The 21,992-nt window shown below is 46.2% G+C and overlaps 1 protein-coding gene across 1 annotated transcript in view; it reads left to right on the top strand.

Annotated features, from left to right (window-relative positions):
- Positions 1-3,717: 3,717 nt before the first annotated feature.
- The window catches only part of LOC126543694 (uncharacterized), a 35,934-nt gene continuing 17,659 nt past the window's right edge, over positions 3,718-21,992 (top strand). Inside the window, exon 1 of the mRNA XM_050190800.3 lies at positions 3,718-3,846. The gene's annotated coding sequence lies outside the window, so the exon portion shown is untranslated. The remainder of the gene's footprint in view (positions 3,847-21,992) is intronic.

The raw sequence follows: 21,992 nt of genomic DNA, 5'->3' as shown, positions 1-21,992 counted from the left end.
AGAGTGACATGTGAGCATACGCAAGCACTAGCTGATATTTGCAAGTGGGCAAAGTTGAAACCAAATACTACTTGGGTGCAGGAGCTATGAGCACACTGGAGTGCTATGACACACTATGAAGTATTTGAACAGTGCTGATGAAAATGAGAAGAGTAAGATTTGTGGTAGTGGTGATGCAAGCTCTGTTGCTTGTTTTGACAGCGAGTTGTTGGGGAATGTGCACGTGAAAAGTCTCTGGATTAGGAATTATAAAGGATTTATGAATAGAATGGTGGTGGATGCACAGGACTTGATGCGAAGGATTGGAAAGGGTGTACAGGGGTTGAATTGCTTTGAGAATTTTGGTGTGATGTTGATGGGAGTATGACTAGACGAAAATGCTTCCATGTTGGAAAGAAAGCCTGCCAAAATAGACTGCATAGAGCAAGGGCAGGCAGAATGTTAGCACTGTAGTATGTGTAGTGTCAAGGAGACAAGACTGGTGGCCTTACTGGTGAAATAGTGATATGCGGCATTTCTGCGCAGGAATTGGCAAATAGCAAAAGTGCTGGGCTCATCATATTTTTGCATTATGGAGGAAGTTGGCAGTTAATAGAGCATTTGAGTGATTGTGAGTTGTCATAATGGCTCCGTGACATGTTTGTGATGCTGCCAACTGTCAAAATAACAGTTAATTTTTGTCAAACCACAACTGCCTACAGAACTACCTGCAAGTGTGAGGAGTGGGAATGACCTGATACCAGTTTTATTAGCTTCCTGTCATCTGCAGTGCTGTCTATCGTGATTTTGCCAGTCTTATGGCTATTCACTTGTGATATTCTTTTTCTGGTGTTGCTGTATGTAGTGAAGGATAGAGAAGGAAAAAGTACAAGATTGCAAACAGTCCGCAGAATTTTGCTCAGCGTGCACCGAAATAGGCATGCTGCTTAGAAATGGCATTTGGTGCGCCACTGCTCACCAGCTTAGATGTGCAGATGACTGAAGTTGCATAAGATTTTGATGGGCAGTTAGCAGGAGATCTGCCTGCTACCACGCTCATTGTAACATTAGTTTTTGTACTGTGCTTTAGGAATTAGTTTCCTATTGCGATGGGGGGGTGTCATAACGACATGCTCTTATGGAATAACTAGAATGGCAGACATTTGCAGTAGAGATACTTCATTTCGAGTAAGCACTTGGCAAGAATTGAATCCTAAGTGTACATTAGTCTACTGTTAAAGGGACCCATAGTTGGTGATAAAGTCAATGTAATTCAAGACGCTTCTACTTTGGTGAAAGAGACAAATAAGCATTGGAATTGCATCTGTGCAATAGAAAAATTGTGTGCCTTAGACCCGTATTCTCAAACAATCCTTGACTCGAAGTTCTTCACTCCACCATGTTGAGCACAGCGCAACACCTCAACTGATGACGCTGTGATTGTCAGTAATTGTTATAGTTCGTCAATGAACTGCAGTGATCAGTCCTCTCAAAGGGTGGCGCTGCCATCCATTTTCTTAAGTTGGGTGTTGAGTGGAGTGGAGGGACGTTCTAGAATATGGGGATTAATGTCGTATTTCAGTTTCAATTGGTAGCTCAATATCTGCGTGCTACCTATAAATGTGAACTGTACTGTACCCAGGCCTTCACTCATGGTTATACCAGAGCTAAAAAGATGAGTATGTGCCTTGTGTTTTCTGTGACCAACTGTAAATATCCAGCAGCACTACAGAAATTTATATGGTGCCATTCTGTTCATTGTACTGTCAAGTCTACTCCTCACAGCTGTATATGTCAAGCTTTTCTGATGTGCTTCTTCCTAGATACCCACAGGAATTTCCTTAAATAGGTTCCTGAGAATGAGTGAATAGGTAGAGGTATAAAATAAGAAATTATGCAGATCTCACGCAATGCGGGAATCAATGTAAGTGAAGCTTTCCGTGTTGGATGCTTTGATTGACGATAATTAGCGGTGATGTTCACGGCTAAAGCTTAATTTCTTCAATGTTTAGTCTAACATGAGAGTGGTGAGTTGATGTTAAAAGTTACCTTGCGTGCACCACTGCTGTTTGTCTGCGTAGTACACAGCACACACAGGGAGAGGTGTTTGCTTGAGGCGTTGTGCGCCATATTTTATAACCTCTGAGAGGGTTGAGCGTTGTCGTTTTCTCACATGGCACGTCACATTGTGACAGAAGTATTAAACTTGAATTGGATTATGGGGCTGTACGTGCCAAAACCATACTCATATTATGAGGCAAGGCGTAGTGGCGGACTCTGGATTAATTTTGACACCATGATGTTCTTTAATGTGTCCCAAAATATAAGTGCATGTGCATGTTGTATTTCGCCCCTGTTGAAATGCGGCTGCCGTGCTTGGGATCAAATCCACGACCTCTAGCAATGCCATAGCCGCAAAGCTAATGTGGCGGGCACAGAAGTGTTGATTTAATGGTTGACCACCTCCATAGTGTCTCCTGGACCCTGTGGTGTGCTTTAATTAATGCAGCTCTGCTTCTGCACGCCCTGCGTAAGTTGCCCACTGGACACATTTGCATGGCATTTATTTTTCAGGGATAGCAGCAATGTACTGTACCATACCTTGAACTTAAGCCTACCCTGTTTCGCCACAACCAGGTGCAAGAAAACAGGCTCAGTTTACTTGTATGGGGTTTCCTTGCCTTCTCACGTCACCTCCCCTCCTCTCTTATATGGGAACTGCCTCTTCTCCTATCCCTCTCCTTCTCTTCTCTTTACAGTTCTGCGTCACCTCTGGCCTCGCACTTTAGAAAGGGAAGCGCTGCAGTTTCCCCAATGCTTATGAGCGGAGTCGTGGATAACCAGCTGTCAAGCGGCTAATGTGGTGACGGCCAGGGATCTCCCGGGGGCATTGTGTACATTCGACGCGGTGGGGTGAAAACGAGTTTCTCCCGTCGCCTTTCCTCTCACTCGCCCCTGTCATCTATATACACGCTCTGAAGCACCCCTCGACGCGATGTGCGCGACAGCAGCAGCAGTGGGAAAGTCGAAGGAAGTGGCAAAGCTTCGCCTTAAAAGGGAATGCTGTAATTTACACTAAACCTTTCGGCCGCTGTTCTATCGGCTTCAACAATAACAATTTTAAGATAATCTTCCCATTCGCCCACGCCCTCCGGCCAGATTCGCAGCACGATTTCATTGTTCTCGGCTACGTGTCACTGTCAGCTGAAAACTCAAAAACGAGCACGTAGTTGATCCCAGCTGCTGCTCAGCTGAGGCCAGTATTGAAAGTGCTATCATGTTTGTGTGAAGCAGCGCCATATCAACATTGAACAATCGTTTGACCATAACCTTCGTGAATGCAACAAGCGCGTAAGGGAAAAGCTGAGCAGTATTCGAATTATTTTCTACTTCGCGCTCCGCCCTCGCGATCAGCGGGATCTGTGTTTGTAAGCGTTGGATCAGAAAGTCATAGAGTCGAGCAAAAGGAGGCCTTACGTTATAGCAGCCTGAGAGTTTCTGGAAAAAATTGTTACTTGAAATACTATGTTTATTGGGCGCCGAAACACGCATCACAGGGACCCCGGATATTACAATTTCCTCAAGTTAACACTTTTTCTTCCCAATTAAGTTATCTCTGGTCGAAAAGTTTAGAAGCTGTGACCATGAATCATAGGTTGATAAATCAGGTTGATATCAAAACTCTTCCATGCGTAAGGAAGCGTCCACTGTACACAAACCCTGCACAAATTGATACCGAAATCGAAACCGCAGTTAAGTACGCGCACCGATGTGGAAGCGTAATCCAAATCCAATACAAGGACTTTAGTCCTTGGTGTCAGCTGGTAGCGCGTTTCTCAAGCTGGGCATTCAACACAGCGTGAAATTGTGAGTTTTTTGTGTTTATTTCGTTCTTGTTTTAACTTTTAGCTGGGTGACCTGCTAGGCGTCCACAAAACGCGTCTCGGAAGTCTTTCGCGCTGCGTCCAGACGTAGGCGTTTGTGGTATATCGCTGCCACTAACTCAAGTCCAGCTTTCAGAAATTCTTACACTCGAAGTTCGAGCACTTCGACGATGTACAAGAGCTGTGTGATGTTGGGATGATGTGCTATCATTGATATCAGATCTCTAAGCGAAACGACGGTTCTGTTTGACAGGAGGTGATTGGGGAAACTGCAACGCCGACAGCTGACAGCAGTATGCTCTGCACCCTTCGATATGTACATATGTGCGTTAGCGAGGGATTGATGTAAAAATTTCCTAATTAGCGGTATGCTTTTCTCAGTATTTATGGGAGACAGTTCAATAAAAGGTAAATAAGTTTGTAGAGACGCCGTTCCGTCGAAGTTCGTTTGCATCATGTGCCGGTAGTGTACGTGACTTCCTCTCGATAATAGTTCATTACCAGCGAATTTCGCAACTGATAGTATGCGCTCCTTTTTTTTTTTTTGTGGGCGCAATGGAGAAGCACAACGACAACGAATGACTGATAGGATAGGGTATGCAGTGCGTTGTGTCAAAAGTTTTATGACTCGCACATCAGCATAAGGGAGTTTCAGCGGTTTCATCAGAACGACAGGACTCACTCGGCAACAGAAGAACCGGTGACGACGCGTTACAGAGCTTTGATGCAACTGACGCGCTACAAACGGTATTGCAAAATACTTTCTAACGTTGCTTCTAAAAGTTCGCCCTGGAAAAAAGCAAAAGGAAATTGGCTCTACGTATAGGCGGTGTAAGGCAGGATGTTGGGAACTCTGGAAAAGGCGCAAGTTCAAAGATCTTTGCGGTCGATTTTTCGAACTGTTTGCCGTCCCGAAAATAAGACAGCGGTACGAGGGATGCTGTAATGGAAGTCTTCGCATTGATTTCGACCACCTGGGAATCCTAAGCGCACCGCGCCCATTAAAACATTGAGTATACCATGGAACGCGCAGCTACCTGCCGAACATTGCATCAATATAAGCGCCAGCTATACTTGACTACGTTGGTAACATACCAGTAGTAAGAACCTACTTGAAAAGCGATGACCTCACTGAGTTGTCGTTGAGTCTCTAGAGGATATTTCTTGCTTCGATGTCTTCCTTTTTCCGCAAAGACGCAACCAAGGGCGGAAAGAAGCTGTAGGACAGGAAAGAGCCTAACTTGCATCTAGTTTATTGAACGCACACGGAGTCACATTTATAGGAGGAGGTGGCCATGTGCGCGCGTACGTTTGCACACAGTACTCAGTTTGCATCGTTGTCCAATCATACAGTGCTGCGTAAAGCCACAGACGCATTGCTGACACAGACGTCACGTTTCATGTTGATGAAATAAGCTTCCATTAATTGCCGTGCCGAGGAATATTTGTTTTTACGAAGCATGCGGATATGGAAAAGATCTGGCTCACACGTGAGGGAATCGCAGTGCATGGGTAAATGTGCACTGGTCTTATTCGTGACAGACAGCTCGTGTTCTCTTGCCCTATCGTTGATGCAACGGCGTGTCTGGCCGGTATACACCCTGCCGCAATTAGGTGGAATTTCGTACACCACACTGACCGCTCAAGTCACATACGGCCTTGTACGGCTTTTACCACAAAGGGCCAGCTTCTACGAGTCTACAGGCCAGCAGGCTACAGGCCAGCAAGCAGGCCAGAAGCTTGCTGGCCTTCTACAGGCCAGCTAGCTTCAGTGGTGCCGAAAAAAGTATCCGTACTTGGTACCTGCTGGCCACTTTCTTTAAATTGTGGGCCACTTTATGCATGTACGAAACAACCTGCGGCTTGGTTTTCCGCTTACCCTTCATTTTTTGAAGGAGGGTAAGGAGCTTTCCTGCATTTATTGAGTACAGGACCTCACCAACGCCGCCTCAGACACATGAAGGCTATTGCTCTTTTAATAAGTTTATATCTTAACCGTATTAAAAAAAGAATATATTTCTTTCTTTAATACGGTTGAAGCCCTAGCCAAAATTCTGCTTCTATATACTTGTGGACAACTTTCTGTGGCTATGAAGGGAAAGCTACGGGCGCGTGGCTGCTGCACATGTCTCACTGCGCCAAGTAGTCCGGCAGCGTGACAGTGCTTTTGGTTGCTCGGAACAGAAGCTGAATCGACGCAGCTTACACGTGCGACGGTTTTGCGTTTTCCCAGATGCGGAAGGGAAAAGCCGCAAAATAAGAAAATGTTTACTCTCAGTGGTGTGTTCTCTCTTATTTGACTGTTGATATCAAGGTGATTGTTTTCTCTTCCCTAGCCTAACCTAACGTGGGTTAAAACGTGGGACTCTTTTCAGAAGCGCCCTCACTTGTGCGCGCTTTGCTTCCCTAGCTTTCCCTTCATAGCCACAGAAAGTTGTCCGCGTGTATAGCTGTCGACAGAATTTAACCCTGTTAGCTACATATCAAGCATAATTAAGATGGTTCAGCGGTTGCTTATATAAAACATGTGTATGTATTTGAATAGAAAAACTGTAGTTCGCCCATAGCTAAAGCTTCCCCTTGAAAGGGTTCAACATGATACTTTCGACTAATAATTTTTTTTTGTTTAAATTAAAGTCCTAGAGCTCTAATCAATGGAAACGATAGTGACAAGCGTCTGCACCGTTGACGATTCAATATGACAGCTTTTCTAGTCATTTTCAGTTTCGTTTCCCAGGAGGATGCTGTGTCCTAACTGCACGGCACAGTAATGTGGTCACGTGAGAGCAGAACATTGCGACGTTTTGACACTCGCACCGGATTGCTTGGTTGCCTCGTATGCTGCTATTCGTTGTTAGGTTTTGTATTGACGTCGCAACATAGTATATTTCCTGGGAAGCGAAACCTGAATTGGCGGTAGAAAAGTTAATGCATTATTAACGGCACTCTGAGGCTTGTCAGCATTTTTTTCTATGGTTTAGAGATCTAAGACCTTCACTTAACGAAAAAGAAATAGTCGAGAATGTCATGTCAGCACATTGTATGCTGAAGTAATCAAATAACGCTAATGGCGCACAAATAACAACGTGCTTCGAACTATGTTTCTATGTTATGGTATGTTAGTCGTGTTTACAAGGGCTTTAGATTAGAAGTGATACTTGTCGGGTTTTAGAGGAAGCTTTATGTTTTCCTGTTCTAATGCGCGTGAAACGGAGAAATGCTCTGATAATTTGGCATCTAATTAACCAATTTCAATGAAGTTTGTTGCTTATGAGCTAGGAAGCCAAATCCTACGGAATATTGAAAGCAGAATTTTCATTTAGGTATCAGGTTTTTAAAAGAGTTTTGTGTAAATTGGAGAATAAAAAGACAAGAAGAGCGCACAGTTTACAATGCTAGTTCTATAATCTCACTTTTGTAAGCTGCATGTGTTAGATCACCTAAAGCGGCCAAATATAGTGCACTCGTTTACGGCTTACCTTAAGTATTTACATTGTTTACTATACCGCGCAGAAGCACAAATTGTGTGACTGTTCCTTTCCGTCTCATGTTGCTTTGTTATATGCATAGGATATAAACACAGTTTACAGATTTGTGAGTTGTGTTGTCAAATTGTTGAGTTGTAAACTTGATACTTTATTCTTTTACCGATGTTTCACGATTTTATGAGAATTATTTAAGGGTACTGATGACCTAAATAGAAAGTTTGCTTGCAGTAGTTCTTGCATAGTATAGCTTCTCTTGAATTCTACAAGCCTCATCCAAATTAGTTCAGCGGTTGCCTCACAAAACGATTTCCCCTGTTTCGGCGTCTGTGGGTAGGAGCTCCCGAGATAGTGCTTCCTCTCAAGTTGTCGGTGCTCTCGCGTGCGTTCTGTTGACGCGGGTTGTCGCTGCTCTCGTGTCTGTAGTGTTGTATCTTGAACTCGGTTTGAGCTGGCACCTGGGCTGGCATGTTTAAAAACGTTGGGCTGGCAGGCGTGGCAGGTAGCAGAATACAAACATCCGGCCCGCTGTGAATCCGAAACTTCTTAAACAAATGCTGCACAAGGGCTGCGCTTGGATCGTCTGCTAGCATCAAACGAATGTGTGTGCGTGCGTGTGTGTGTGTTTCAGTGTTGTATCCTTCTCATGACGTGGACTTCGTATGATTTGTGCTAGTTAGTTCATGTGAAGCTGATATTGACCTTGTGCGCGGGCGGCTGAGCAAGTGCTTCGACAACGCCACTTCGAAAAACAAGACGGTCTGAAGCTCATCTCCAACGGTTCTCTAAATAGACGCGGTCCACCAACAGGATAAAACAAGCGGTGTGTATTGCTAAATTAGGGCAGTCATATTTTCGAATTCCGTAGAGTGCTATTGCAGATGATCTGCCGAAGTTCTAACGGATCTTACAATTTTAACGGTTTTACGATCTTAACGGTTTATACAATTGTAACAAAATTAAAGCCTGACATCTGCGGTGCATATTATTAAGGATTAACTTGGTCTTTATTCTCCCAACCTTTAGTCGTGCGAGATATCGAAGCGTACTTTTCACATATCTTTAAACGCAAGCCCGCTTGTGTCCGTATTAACATGACTTCATCATTTCTTTGTTCAAATACGCCCGCTTATGGGTGTACGTACGAAACAGTGACGTCACAGCGAGGATATTCGCCAACGTTCATATTCTCTACGTAGACGAAGGTTTTGCATTCTTCCATGCTTTATCATTTTTAAATCGTCATTCGAGATAGGCGCCTAAATTTGGAGCTGCAGCTAAAAACGACGACCTAAACTTTGGGCCCGGTACATCGTTTTCGCATGACGTAGTTTCTAGGTGGCGTTCGCAGTTCCACCACTTATAGGGAACCTTCATTACTCACGCTTACTTACGCTGTTGTTTTAAGGTGGTGTCAACCTTTGAAAGGGAACGTGCCACAGCCCACTAAGATGCTGGGTGGAACATTTCGCTAAATTTAGCGATTTTGAGAGTCTCTGAGCCCAAGAGGCCACCTGGACTGGTAGTATACAACTTAAAGAAAAAAAAAAAAAACAGAACAGCAGTGGGCAACCAAGGCACACAGACCGCGCGGGGTTGTTACTCCTCCAGCCAACCAGAGACGCAAACAAAGTCGTCATGCGACCATTTCACAATGGCATCGTACTTGGTAACTCCGGCGTATGGTGGCTAGAAGTCACCATATCCGGAGCGTCTGCCGTTCTTGAGAGTCTTCATCGGCGGAAGCGATGATGTGTGCAACAGACATGGACAAAGTGTATGGAATCTGAGCATTTCACTCTTCAAAAGTCTGCGGTACAGTTCATTTCACTGCTGACCCCGTTTTACCCATGAAACTTCACTGCCAACTGAAGTGAAACTTGACAATAAATAGTTGCAGCCAAGCAAGCGTTTTATTTCAGTTCAATAAACAATTAGGCTTTCACCGTTCCACTATAATAGACGAATGAAAACGTACTAAATTACTCGCTTATGATCTTATTTTTGTTCTTAGCGCCTTATTTAGGTAACAGGGAAAGTTTGAAGTACGAACTATTTGCAGTCTAGCGGAGGAACAGTGGCTGGTGGTTATGAGGGCGTGGGCGGGGCTTCACTGCAGATTTGAGTTGTGTCCGACTATAGACACCCTACCCAGACTATGACCGAGGGAAGCTATACGGTGCGCGCGATGGTTGGTGCCGTGCAAGTAATCCCATTCTTTGAGTGAGCTTCGTGCCCAGCCATTGGGGAGAAATACAGCTCATGCGAGCCCTACGCACTACACGTTTAACGTACATATAGTTAAACGAGACCGATGAGGACATCGTTTTATATAGAACACTTCGAAAAGCACATTTATTTTACCTGCTAGTGCGAGAGCAATAAAAAAAAAAAAACAGGGCTTAACGCACTTCACGTTCTTGACGGGAGGTAATACTATACCAGAGTCCGTCAATATAGTATCGAAGGGCGTTCCGTTATGCTCCTGAATTTGTTGGCTTCAGCGTTTCGTGCGGCATACAACTGTAAAGAAACAAATTTGATGCGTTCGCATAGAACAAGAAAAATAAATAATTGTCATGCATATCGAAGGCGTGTGCAGGTTCGCAGTGTGAATTGCGTATTATAATTCACGTCAGCTGCTGCAAGTTTGCCCATTTCATTCCTGCGTCTTTGGCGTATAGAGGAAATTGGCGCTTGCGCGTGGGCTCGGCAACATGACACGCGCGGCAATTATGCCAGAGAGCTATAGTTGGCGTTGGCACAATAGAAACGTGCTTGCGATTGGAGAACTTACCGTAGTAATGGTAGCGTGGAGTGTTTGATTTTATACCTGTGGACGCGGCTATGACTGTTCTGGGCGCCATGTGGACAACTTACGCACGTATGGTTTATATTTGTAATAATTACCATGAGAGAGAGAGAGAGAGAGCAATTGTGGCCTTGCGGTAAGAGCATCGGTCTATTGTGCTGGGGGACCGCGATTCGATCCGGCCCCCGTGGACGTAATTCAGTATTTAAAGAAAAAAATTAAATGTAAGCTATTCGGCAGAACAACAGCAGCTCCAGGGTGGTTAAAAAAAAATTCGCGATGCTTCGCAAAGAAAGCGTCTCTTTAACAGCGACAACACTTTTGGTGATGTCACCACCCTAAAACAGCGCTTGAGCGAAGGCTCCCTACATGTATTGTCGGGATGGTCTGGCAGAAACCACGAGCCCTATATGACCCCGTGTATTCTTGGGATGCGTATTATATTACTGACTGTTTACAAAATATTCTTTTTTTAACGCGCACTCTGAAACAAATATACCTACAGTTGGCAAACAGCGCAGGTGAGACAGCTCATTTTAATGAGAGAGAGAGAAACAACTTTATTTGCCACTGTAGGGTAGGAAGTTAGGGCAGGTAGGCCTAGTGTGGCTCCCAGGTGGGGCCGACGTCTTGGGCCCACGAGACGACAGCGCGTGACTAGCCAGTAACTTAGTTCCATGGATTAAATATTAAATTTTTTATTTAATTGTCGATGCTTTTATGCCATCGCGAATTGCACAGATTGCCGAGGAAGCCATGGACGTTTCTTTGTGTGAGAGTACGGCCTCAGCCAATGAATTTTGTGGCGTTCGGTAAATGTACTCCTGATGACATAGCGCGGTATCACAGAGCCATCGTGCTTCATCGCTGATGCTGCAGATGATCTATTATACGTGGAAGACTCCCTCAAGCGCCATTTAGGTCACCTTTCTGTGACCTACTAAGAAAAGAAAAGCGAGCCGGATTGTTATACTTTGTTGCTATCATGTGAGTTACTTTTACTGGATTGTTCTGTACGGGCTGCGACCACTGATCTGCTTTACTTCCGCAACCTCGATATGTGCCAAGTTAATTGAAGAGTCAACTTTGTACATTACGTTATTGAGCGCTGTGGTTTGTCGAGCAAGTGATGTCAGGCCTTTTCAATTAAAATCTAGCTGAAGAGGATGTCTCTTTATCTGACGAAGAAATTTTGAAGCGCATGCCGATGTGGTCTCAGTACCAGATCGCTACCAGGAATGTGGCCCGGATGGACGCTTTTCACTGTGTGTACACCCTTGAAAGCGAATAAAGGTCTAAATAGGTCCATAACTGACACCCTTACACTCTTTTACGTGTAAGTTTACACCTAAAAATTGTAAGGGCGTGAGTTATGGACCGATTTACAACCTTATTGACTTTGAGGGTGTAAATTATGTTACAGTGATAGGTGGGCTTGACTGGGCTGAAAGAGCGTTGCGAAACAGAGGGGACAAAGACAACGGAGAAACAAAGTACGGCGTGAAAATTCATCCTTAACACAGCAAGCGATTTCATGTCGCTAGCCGCAATATATATAGACGGTTCTCTGTGGTGCGGTTCATAGAGGTACAATGCGCGCTTTAAGTTTTCTTCCGCTCTGCTTCTTGCACTCAGAACTCGCAAACGTTTGTGAGGACACTCGCCTGCTAAATTGCCTAAGTCGACTCCTCTACACACTTTAGGGCAGCGAGCTTTGGAATGCTGTATTTGTGTTTATTTGTTTATTGATACTGTTGGCCCCCGGAAACAGGAATGGCAATACAGGACATAAGTCTATCTCACTTTCGTATAAACGTAATACAGTGAACTCTCACTTGAGTGAACTTCAAGGGACCGAAGGAAATAGTTCACTTAACTGAAAGTTCACTAAACTGAATATTCACTAAACTAACATAAGACATGGCACACAGAGTCAAAAGTTTGAAGTGCAATTCATGGAGCAAAAGGCATGGCATCCATAGTGTTAGAAATGTGTGAAATGGAATTTGTACATATCAACAAGTGCAAGGTTCATAACAGTTATAATGCTGCCTTTCTCACTTAGAAAAAAAAATCTGTAATCTTCTTCTGCACTTGTACTTTTAAAGCACAGGAAGTAACAAAACTGTCCAAAGAGTCAATCTTTTGTACACTTCTTCTGGCACAGCTTGCTGTTGAGACACAAAGTCTCTCAAATTTCCAATGTACCCTACAACCTCAGCTAGGGTTATAGGGCTTGAAACTGGCTCGGCAGTTGCTTCTTCTTCGTCTTCTTCGCCTCTTCTTCGAAAGAAAGAGACGGGGACCATGCCACGACTAGCCGGTCGGAAAAAAACACACACCACGGGGTTTGTGGTGTGACAGATCGCCGCTTTGCTCTGGCGGCGTTGTAAAAGCCAGCGATGTTACTTTATTCATGGCCTTCGAGATTACATGCTTGCTTGTTTGTGTGGGCGATCTCGGAGGCCATGCCTCGTTGCCGTTCGTTTTATACGCCGCCGCTTTGTCCCAGGGGCGCTGTAACGCCAGCGACACTACATTGCCGCTGGGGCGGCGGTTTGATGAGGGCGGGCATCGGTTCTGATCGCAAAAATAAGCCTTGGTCCTCTGAGCGAGTTCGTTAAACTGAAATATTGACTGTTCCGAAATTCGTTTAAGTGACACATTTTTGCATAGAATCTATAAGAAAACTGCCGGGGATATTTAAAAAGTTCGTTATTCTGAAATATTCGATAAAGTGACGTTCGTACAACTGAGAGTTTACTGTATCAGGAAATGTAGTGCACGCGTTTTGCGCATATAAGATAGTAAAGCTCATTCTACAGATGAGATCTTTCACATTAAATATAGTAAAGACAAGATAGCGCACAGTGATCATGTAGCACTCATAATAAGAACAGAAAGAAACTGCAATTTTAGGGAGCTGCGCCACCAAAATGAATAAATGCACCAAGCAGCATTAAATACACACTAACGGATGTTACTACTGAGCCCGGAAGCATGTTCCACCCTAGGGCTTCCCCGGAGAAATAGCTGCATTTAAGGAAATCGTTTCACGTGCTCTAAAGGTGCCTACTCTTTCAACCCCGGACGGAAAAAAAGAAAAGCTACTATATAGAGCAATGAAAAAAGAACGCCGTTTCATTTGGGACATGGAAGAGTCGCCGAGCAATTCTTTGAACATGCCCTTCTTTGGAGCAACAGCGTGCTGCCTAATTTTTGGGCAGTAGCCGCTGCTTGTCGGGAACACCCGCCCCAACATTTTCTGGCCGTACATTGTGAAAGGGTCGTCGGGAGAATGGTTCTCGTGGGGTTGCGGCTAGTGTTGTCCGTCGTTAATATAGTCCTTAATAGTGTCTCTTCAAGCGTCACCCAAAACAGCGGGTAGCGGTGCCTACAACGGCTAGAAAACGACTATACGACGACTACACGTCAACCACCATACGACGACTATACACGTTGGCTAGTCATCGTGTAGTTTTTCCCATATAGCGTGTAGTTTTTCCCATATAACATGATCTGAAGTGAAGGTGCTAACCAAAATGACGGAGGGCAAAGAAGAAACACACACACAGGGCGCCCTGTGTGTGTGTGTGTGTTTCTTTGTCCTCCGTCATTTTAGCGCCTTCACTTCAGATCATGCTTATCCAACACGCCCAACTATCCATCCTAACTTCCCATATAACCTCAAGTTGACCACTGCCGCTTCTTAAATTTCTCCTCTCTCTACACGTTGACCACTACGCCATGACTACTCGCTACAACTACACGACGGCTACCTATCAACCAGTTTACGACGATTACACATTGACGTCATATCGTATAGTTGTCCCCATATACCGCGGCGCAGGGTGGTAGGCTTCGGAGGAATCAACTTCAGGCCGAGTTCTCTGTCATTTCTTAATTTTGTGCTCTCTCTACACGATGATTACTACACAACGACAAAGACAGCATGGTGACTGACAGGAGTTTTCAAGCGACTTGTGCTTGGGGAGCATGATAATGATGACGATAAACATGAGAGTGATGCCTTTGACGAATGCCACGAAAATTGGCTGACGTGCCCTTAACAGATTTTACCAAGAAAAGGCGAACAATAGTGGCTAGGCGGTACAAATGACATGGCCCTGCACGCCAGAGCCTTCTTGGCGATCGAGAGCCATGCGCGGAAGCGTGACAGGAAACTGGAGTGTAGGAGATAAGGGTGCGCCAAATGCACGGTGCTGAGCGCTGCACAAAAGAGCGCTAGCGGCGGCGGCGTCTGCTGTGTTTCGCGCAGCATCACGCAACAGTACCGTATAGCCTCGCACAGTAGCGACACACTTCCAAGATTTTAAACAAGAAATCCTGGACAGATAAAAAACAAAATTTGTTTAGGTAAGATCACTTGGAAAGTTGAATCTGTTTGCCTAAGCAAAGTGAAGCTGTAATGCGCATGAGTTGTCACAGTGACGTATGCATCACTGTGGTATAGAGGTCGACGCGGTTAAGTTGGGTTTCTTGTTTTTCTTCGCGGGAAAAGGGCTCTTTCAGCATACTAGCTGGTTGTGCTTGACCACACAAGAACTAAGACGTAGCGATCTGACAGGACATGTGCTGTTCTCAGAACCGAAAATATTGCTATATAGAATTCATACTGTGGCATTCGTGCCGTCGTGCTGACACGGTTTTGACGGCGCATGCATGGCCCGCACGTGCTTAGTTATCCCTCCAAAGACGCGCAGTGTGTTTGGCTGCGAAAAACGGCAAAGCCGAGTTGACGCACCTTTCGATCCGTTCAATCGGCTACGCAGCGGAGTCAGGGGAGCGTTCTGCCTTTGCTGCTGGAGTTGTGCGCACGAACACTGTCGTTCCTGGTGAGGAGCAGTGTGCATATACCCCCTCGTGGCCGGAAAGAACAGTAGACGGACGTTCCAAGCTACAAACGCCGGTGGTTCTCCGTCGATCTCGTCGCGCGCACCATCGAGGTGCGACGCCTGCGATTATCCTTATCACGCCAGAGCGGGCAAGCACATAGAGAACAGCCTTTTCAGTGATGACGCAAACGATATACATAGGTCGTAAGGAGTCGAGAAGCCTGTATGGTTGCTCTCTGGGCGTATCGCAGTGTTCCCCGCGCGTGATCACCTGTTCCGCCGGATTGCCGACATTCGAATGCCAAAAGCATGGATTAGTCTGTTAATCCGGTTGTAGAAAAACAACACTGTCGTTGCATGTTAGCACAGTTCCAACAAGTAATCGTGATGCGGGGATGCGGGCAGGGTGGCAACGTGGATTTGGAGGTCGTTCCCACCGCTGTCAACCAGATGTAGGAGTTGTCGGACCATGTCGCCGCTGCCACCATTTGAAGGAGTTGAAGGTCGTAGAGAGGAACTTGGGAGGAACTAGGTGAACAGGGTTTATTTACATTATTTACAGTTTAAACAAGACATACATCGACAGTCTAGCATGGCTTCCAAATGGAGCCCGCACGACAAAGCATACAGCAAACGAGCATGCAGCTCACGTGTACATTTCGAGCACAGAGCACGACGACGAGCACCCTCTAGCAGCCGACAATCGCTGCTTATAAGCACTCCGTTCGACGTCATCGTTCGGCGTCATCGCAGACTACACGCCTTTTTGGAGGAGGAGGGCTCACACACACGTGCCGCACAGGTTTCAGTGCTCGCTCGAGGGCAGACGACCTTTGCAGCGCCGTAGTCGTGGTATCCATTGTCTAGCGTCCCCGTAGTCAGCTGGGTCACCACGTGTGTCAGCAGACTGTGACGAATCCTGGGGGCCCCGTACAGCAAAGCACCCTTTTGCCAGGAGGCTCCCCCTGCCGCAGAGAGACCATGACGACCCGGCAAATTAACCAACAATGCATGGGGCGCCAAACGTGGCCAGCCCTGCTGTCGTCACCGATCCTCCAAACGCGGCGCATGGTCGGTTAGCGTTGTCGTCCTCGCTCGTTCTCTGAAGGGCGCCGCCACCGCGGGTCGGTCGAAGCACGTGCAGCGGGCTGAAATAGCTGGCACGTTGCCACCCCGGCTGGCCATTCCTAACAATATGCTGTACGTATGTTTCCCGACTGGAGCGACCGCTTGAACAAGCTGGGGGTCGGCTTTTGCTGCGAACACATGTACGACGGAGCCCCCGTGACTTGGAAGCTGCTTGGCTTGGTTTATGCTGACAATATAGTCCTGCTAGCAAATGACCTTCAGCAGCTGGTCACGGTCTCTGCGACATGGCTACACCACCTTGACCTCGGCTTTAACGCCAACAACCTGCCATATTTCGACTTTCATGCCCACAGCCCAATGCCGACATACCCCTGCCAGGAGGTGGACGGATACAATGGGCCACTGAATACCGGTACCTTGGTGTGGTGTTCAGCACGTTAAGTGACCTGCTGGTGACTCACAAGGAGAACTTACGCAAGAGATCACAGAGAGCAGTAAAGGTGCTACGTAGGAAAACCTGTCGGGGTGCAACCGCTTCCTGCTTGTCCGCGACATGTGGAAATCTGTGCATATCCATGGCCTGACATTTGCAAATTCAATTGTTTGTCTCAGAGCAACGCGTCCCTGGCTGTCATGGGCGCATTGCTATCGGGGCCATTCAAGGCGACCTGGGTTGGTCCACGTACGTGAGGTGAGTGAAGCAAGGAGCAAGCTCTCTTCCGAAGAACGTTTGCACCTCGTTGACGACATACGATGGCCCAGGCGTCTGTTCAGATACATGGGCATAACAGGCAGACAAACCCAGTGTTGGAAGCAGGTGCAATTTCTGCGCCGGAAATTCGGGTTTCTTGCGAAACCGGTGTGCAACGACCGGGAGTTAAAGTGAACACTGGCCTTAAGCACATAAGTGTCTGAAGAGAGAACCATGCGGTGGCGGAACGCAATGGTGGCGAAATCTACCTTGCTGATCTACCGCACTTACAAGACTGACATACATTAAAATGTAGGAGGTGTACGATAACAGCGGTGACCACGTGCTGCTCTTTGAATCACGAGCAGGAGCACTGCGCATGGGGCTTGTGTGTCGTCGCTGTTTCGACGCATCAGTTGAACCCATATGGTGGACATCTGGTCTGGAGGAGGAAAACCTGGAATACCTCGTCCTCCAATGTGCGGGTTTGTGCCCACGACACACGGAGGGCGCCACACTACCGCTGTAGCACTGGAATTTGGGGGCGAGAACGGAGCGCGGGAACGAGGGGGCGGCGGTGTCCAGTGCCGTGCGGCGCGTAACGAAGGACAGACTGGCACAATGGTGACCTGTGACTCGGCAATAGTGCAGAGTGGCGAACTCTGAAGGAGGGAGCAGGTGAACTCCAGTGCCTCATCGTCAATTAGTGTCTGTGAACCAGCTCGTGCTGTGAACATACTAGCTGCAGTAAGCTAACCCCCACCCACCATCTCTTTAGAATGCAGATCTTAGGCGCCCGTTCCTACGTTGAGCGTCGTTGTGCCTCGTCCTCCCTCGGCGTAACCGAGCGAACGAGCACAGCGAACGATGAAAGAGCGAATGCGGAGCGAAGCGGCGGATGAAAGACGGCAAGAGCAAATAGAGCGCGAGGAGGAAAGTGGAGGAAGGGGTGCAGTGGAAGCATGAGGAGGAAAGCGGAGGAAGCAGCTTTGAAGCATCGCAAGATGGCGTTCACGTGCGCGCATTCGCGGCACCAGCCGTGCGGGGGAAAGAAAAAAAAAGAACCAGAAAGCTCGCCTTCGCGCATAGCGTTCGCCGCAAGCGTTTCCCGGTAAAGGTTACGGTTGCATAAGCTGTAGTTACTAGGAAGCGCAACTGTGTGGTCGGTTTATATATATATATATATATATAGCATCGCTCGTCACGGCGCTGCCAGTCGATGCGGTGATCAGTGCTATGCCTCAATATACCGCGAAATGAAAACACATATAGAGCTGAGCTCAAGTTTCGCATTAGGGAGTATCGTAATCGTAGGTGAATTTTTTAAATTATCGTTACGTATATTAGTTCTTTCTCTAGTTAAAGCGCTAGCTTTAAAGCTGCGCGCCCGTTACAAAGGGGCCAGTCACAATTAATCGTCGTAATCATGCCAGCGCTGTGAGGCGCCTGCGGTAGCTGCGAGGGAGCTGTTTATACGTTGCAGCAGCAGTTGCCTCACCTGCTGTGTTGCGCTAACATGTCGCCCTCGTGTATATATTGTTACGGCACCGTGCGAAGAACTGGAGAGCAACAATAAACCTTGTTACTAAAACGCAGGCGCGCGAATGCAGACACGAGAAACGAAAATGGCGGCAAAGAACGCCATACTTTTCGTTGCTTCTTGTGTCTCTGTTGGCGGGCATGCCTCTTAAGTGACCTACATCCCTACCAACTGGCTCAACTTTCGGTTGCTCTAAGGTAAACCATGCTATCGCTTTCCCGCACCGATATTGATAATCAAACATTTAAGTAAGTACAATGCGAACTGGCAAAAGCAATAGTGTCGGAACTAACTGACTATGTCAAAGCAGGAACGTACGCAAAAAATAAAACATCGGCATACTGACATAACCACACAAAAGTTGGCATATCATACCGTATACACGCAGTCGCAACCGTATGAAGCCAACGTATAATGAAGCCAGAGAAAGCGCAGGGTAAATTATTGATTGCTTCATTGAAGTGTAGAAATGATAAGCTAAAGGAAAAAATTAAGTGGAAGAAAAGACTACTCGCTGCCGATGGGAGCCATACACTTCGCATGCGGAGGTTCCGCTCCCATCGGCGGCGAAGTGGCTTTCACCGATGGCGCTTTAAATACTTAGGCCTTGCTCTCCCTTGGAGCCTCGTCGGGGATGTGTTCGTGTGCGATTTCATTCAAGCAGCAGAGGTTATTTTGCCATGTTAATTCCTACTTTCTTTACTCTCCCCATTATAATTCTTCGTGATTCTTCGAAATTCTTTTATGTTTACATTTTTAAAGTGATCTTTATTTTAATTGTAATCATCTATTCATCTGGTCTGACCCCTCAGTTACACAATAGTGTTTTGTTCCAAGGTCCATATTTCTAGTTTTGTGGATTCATTCTTGTATTTATTACCAGTGCACACGCGATTATTTGCCCATCCCCCGGCCATGTGGGTACTTGCCATGTTTTGAAGGCTCGTGATCATCGTCATTGGAATGAGAAGAAGCAAAATAAGAAGAGATGGATACCGCACCGATATAAAATGCTTTAAACATTTCCTTGGCAGGTCCCTCGCTGGAGGTAAGTGCCATATCTTTATCAGGAGGAGGGGAATCTAAACTAAATACAGCGCACCGGCGGACGGAAGACTTGTAGGAGGGGCGGACGCAAGCGCTCGGTCACATCTTGCTTCAAGAGGAGAAGCGACCAGCCCGCAACTCTTCTTTAGGGTGCCGAATCTGTTGACCCGTCCCGCCATTACGTTTAGTCAGTGCAACTCTGTTACTTCATGACAATTGCAGACGCTTCGTCGCTCATTTCAGTGGCATGGCATTTTGTTACGTGATCCGGTGAATGATGGTATATTGAGGCATGGCTTCAAGCAAAGGCTTGCACCGCTATAACACAGCACATGGTGTAGAATTGGGGGTGCCTGGGGGAGAGGGGACGCACGGGGTGAACTGTTATCGTGCTGTTAAAGGGTCCTTCACCATGTTAGGCCATTTTAAACAAGCAAACCCGGCGCTTACGTGATGCGCTGACGACCGCGTCTGCAAAGTGTTACGAAAACAGCAGCAGTTTCAAATCAAACGCCGCGTGCCTTCCCTATTGAGAAGGCCTGCTTCCAGCCAGGGAGTGCCGGCCACACATATTTCTTCGCAGTGCGCGCTTCGTCACTCACCATGGCTAATGATCCAACGAGGAAAGCGCTACGCAGCAAGAAAAGGAAAAGAAAAAAAAAAAAGGAGGCGGGGCTCGACTCCACAGTACGTCCTTTGGCTCCTGTACGAGAGAAGGCAGGGAACGAATACCTCTTGTGAACACTACTAGAGGCAAAGGCGTCTCCTATAGTGACGCATGCTTCATGACGGCACGACATGACAATTAATTTCTATCGACTCCAACAGTGGACCAATTTGAGAAGTTTCCATAGAACGCTCCTTAGACGGCGTTTTACAGGTCCCGGTGTGCAAAGAAAATTTGCAATGAGGCCTGGTGAGGGGCCCTTTAACAGGGGAAAGAAGGTGGATTTGCCTCGTAGCGCCATCGTAGCGATCTGTGCACATCAAGGTCACGTGTCCGTAACATATTTGGTGAATGTTAGAGTAATACCGGACTCACGTGGTCGGATTCGGTAATCATTGAAATCAAAGGTAGTGAAAATCCGCGAGCCCCGTTTGCTCCCTTCCGCGAATTCGCATGAAGGCGCCAATTAGGCCCGAGGATTTCAGTACCTTTTTCTTTCAGTAGCTACTGAAAGCAGGCGTGTGAATGCAGTATTAGCTGAGCCGTCGGGATGTATAATAATAATAATAATAATAATAATAATAATAATAATAATAATAATAATAATAATAATAATAATAATAATGAGCAGCAGCAGCAGCCTATTTTATGTCCACTGCAGGACGAAAGCTTCTCCCTGCGATCTCCAATTATCCCTGTCCTGCGCCAACCGATTCTAACTAGCACCCGCAAATTTCCTAATTTCGCCGCACCACCTAGTCTTCTGTCGTCCTCTACTGCTCTTCCCTTGATACCCATTCTGTCACCCTAATGGTCCAGCAGTTATCTAATCTGCGCATTACATGACCTGCCTAGCGCCATTTCTTTCTCTTAATGTTAATTAGAATATCGTCTATACCCGTTTGCTCTCTGATCCAAACCGCTCTCTTTCTCGTTATGCCTAGCATTCTTCGTTCCATCGCTCTTTGCGCGGTCCTCAACTTATTCTCAAGCTTCTTTGTCAGTCTCCAAGTCTCGGCCCCATATGTCAGTACAGGTAAAATGCAATGATTGTATACCTTCCATTTCAATAACGGTAAGCTTCCAGTCAGGAGCTCACGATGTCTGCCGTACGCGATTCAACCCATTTTTATTCTTTTGTGGATTTCCTTCTCATGGTCAGGGTTCCCTGTGATTAGTTGACCTAGGTAGACGTACTCCTTCACAGACTCTAGAGGCTGACTTGCGATTCTGAACTATTGTTCCGTTGCCTGGCTATTCATTGTTATCTTTGTGTTTTGAATATTAATCTTCAACCCCATTCTTAAACTCTCTCTGTTAAGGTCTTCAACCATATGTTGTAACTCGTCTGCGGTGTTGCTGAATAGAACAATGTCATCGGCAAACCGAAGGTTGCTTAGGTATTCGCCGCCGATCCTTACTCCTAAACTTTCCCAGTTTAATAGCTTGAATACTTCTTCCAAGCACGCAGTGAATAGCATAGGAGGGATTGTGTCTCCTTGTCTAACTCCTTTCTTTATAGGTATCTTCCTGATTTTCTTGTGTAGAATTAAGGTGGCTGTGGAATCTCTGTAGGTATTTTCCAGGGTATTTACGTAAGCGGTCTGTACTCCTTGATTGCGCAGTGCCTCTGTGACAGCTTATATCTCTACTGAATCAAATGCTTTTTCGTAATCTATAAAAGTCTTATAGAGAGGCTTATTGTATTCTGCGGATTTCTCGATAACCTGATTAATGACATGTATGTGATCCATTGTCGAGTAACCCTTCCTGAAGCCAGCCTGTTCCCTTGGTTGACCAAAGTCCAGTGTTGCCCTTATTCTATTGTAGATTATTTTGGTGAATATTTTATATAATACTGGGAGTAAGCTAATGGCCGGGCCTATAATTTTTCAGTTATTTAATGTCTCCCATTTTGTGGATTAGTATAATGTTTGCATTC

This window comes from Dermacentor andersoni, chromosome 10 (genome assembly GCF_023375885.2).
Source record: "Dermacentor andersoni chromosome 10, qqDerAnde1_hic_scaffold, whole genome shotgun sequence".
NCBI classification, from domain to species: domain Eukaryota; kingdom Metazoa; phylum Arthropoda; class Arachnida; order Ixodida; family Ixodidae; genus Dermacentor; species Dermacentor andersoni.
This window is presented reverse-complemented; position numbering and strand designations above follow the sequence as displayed.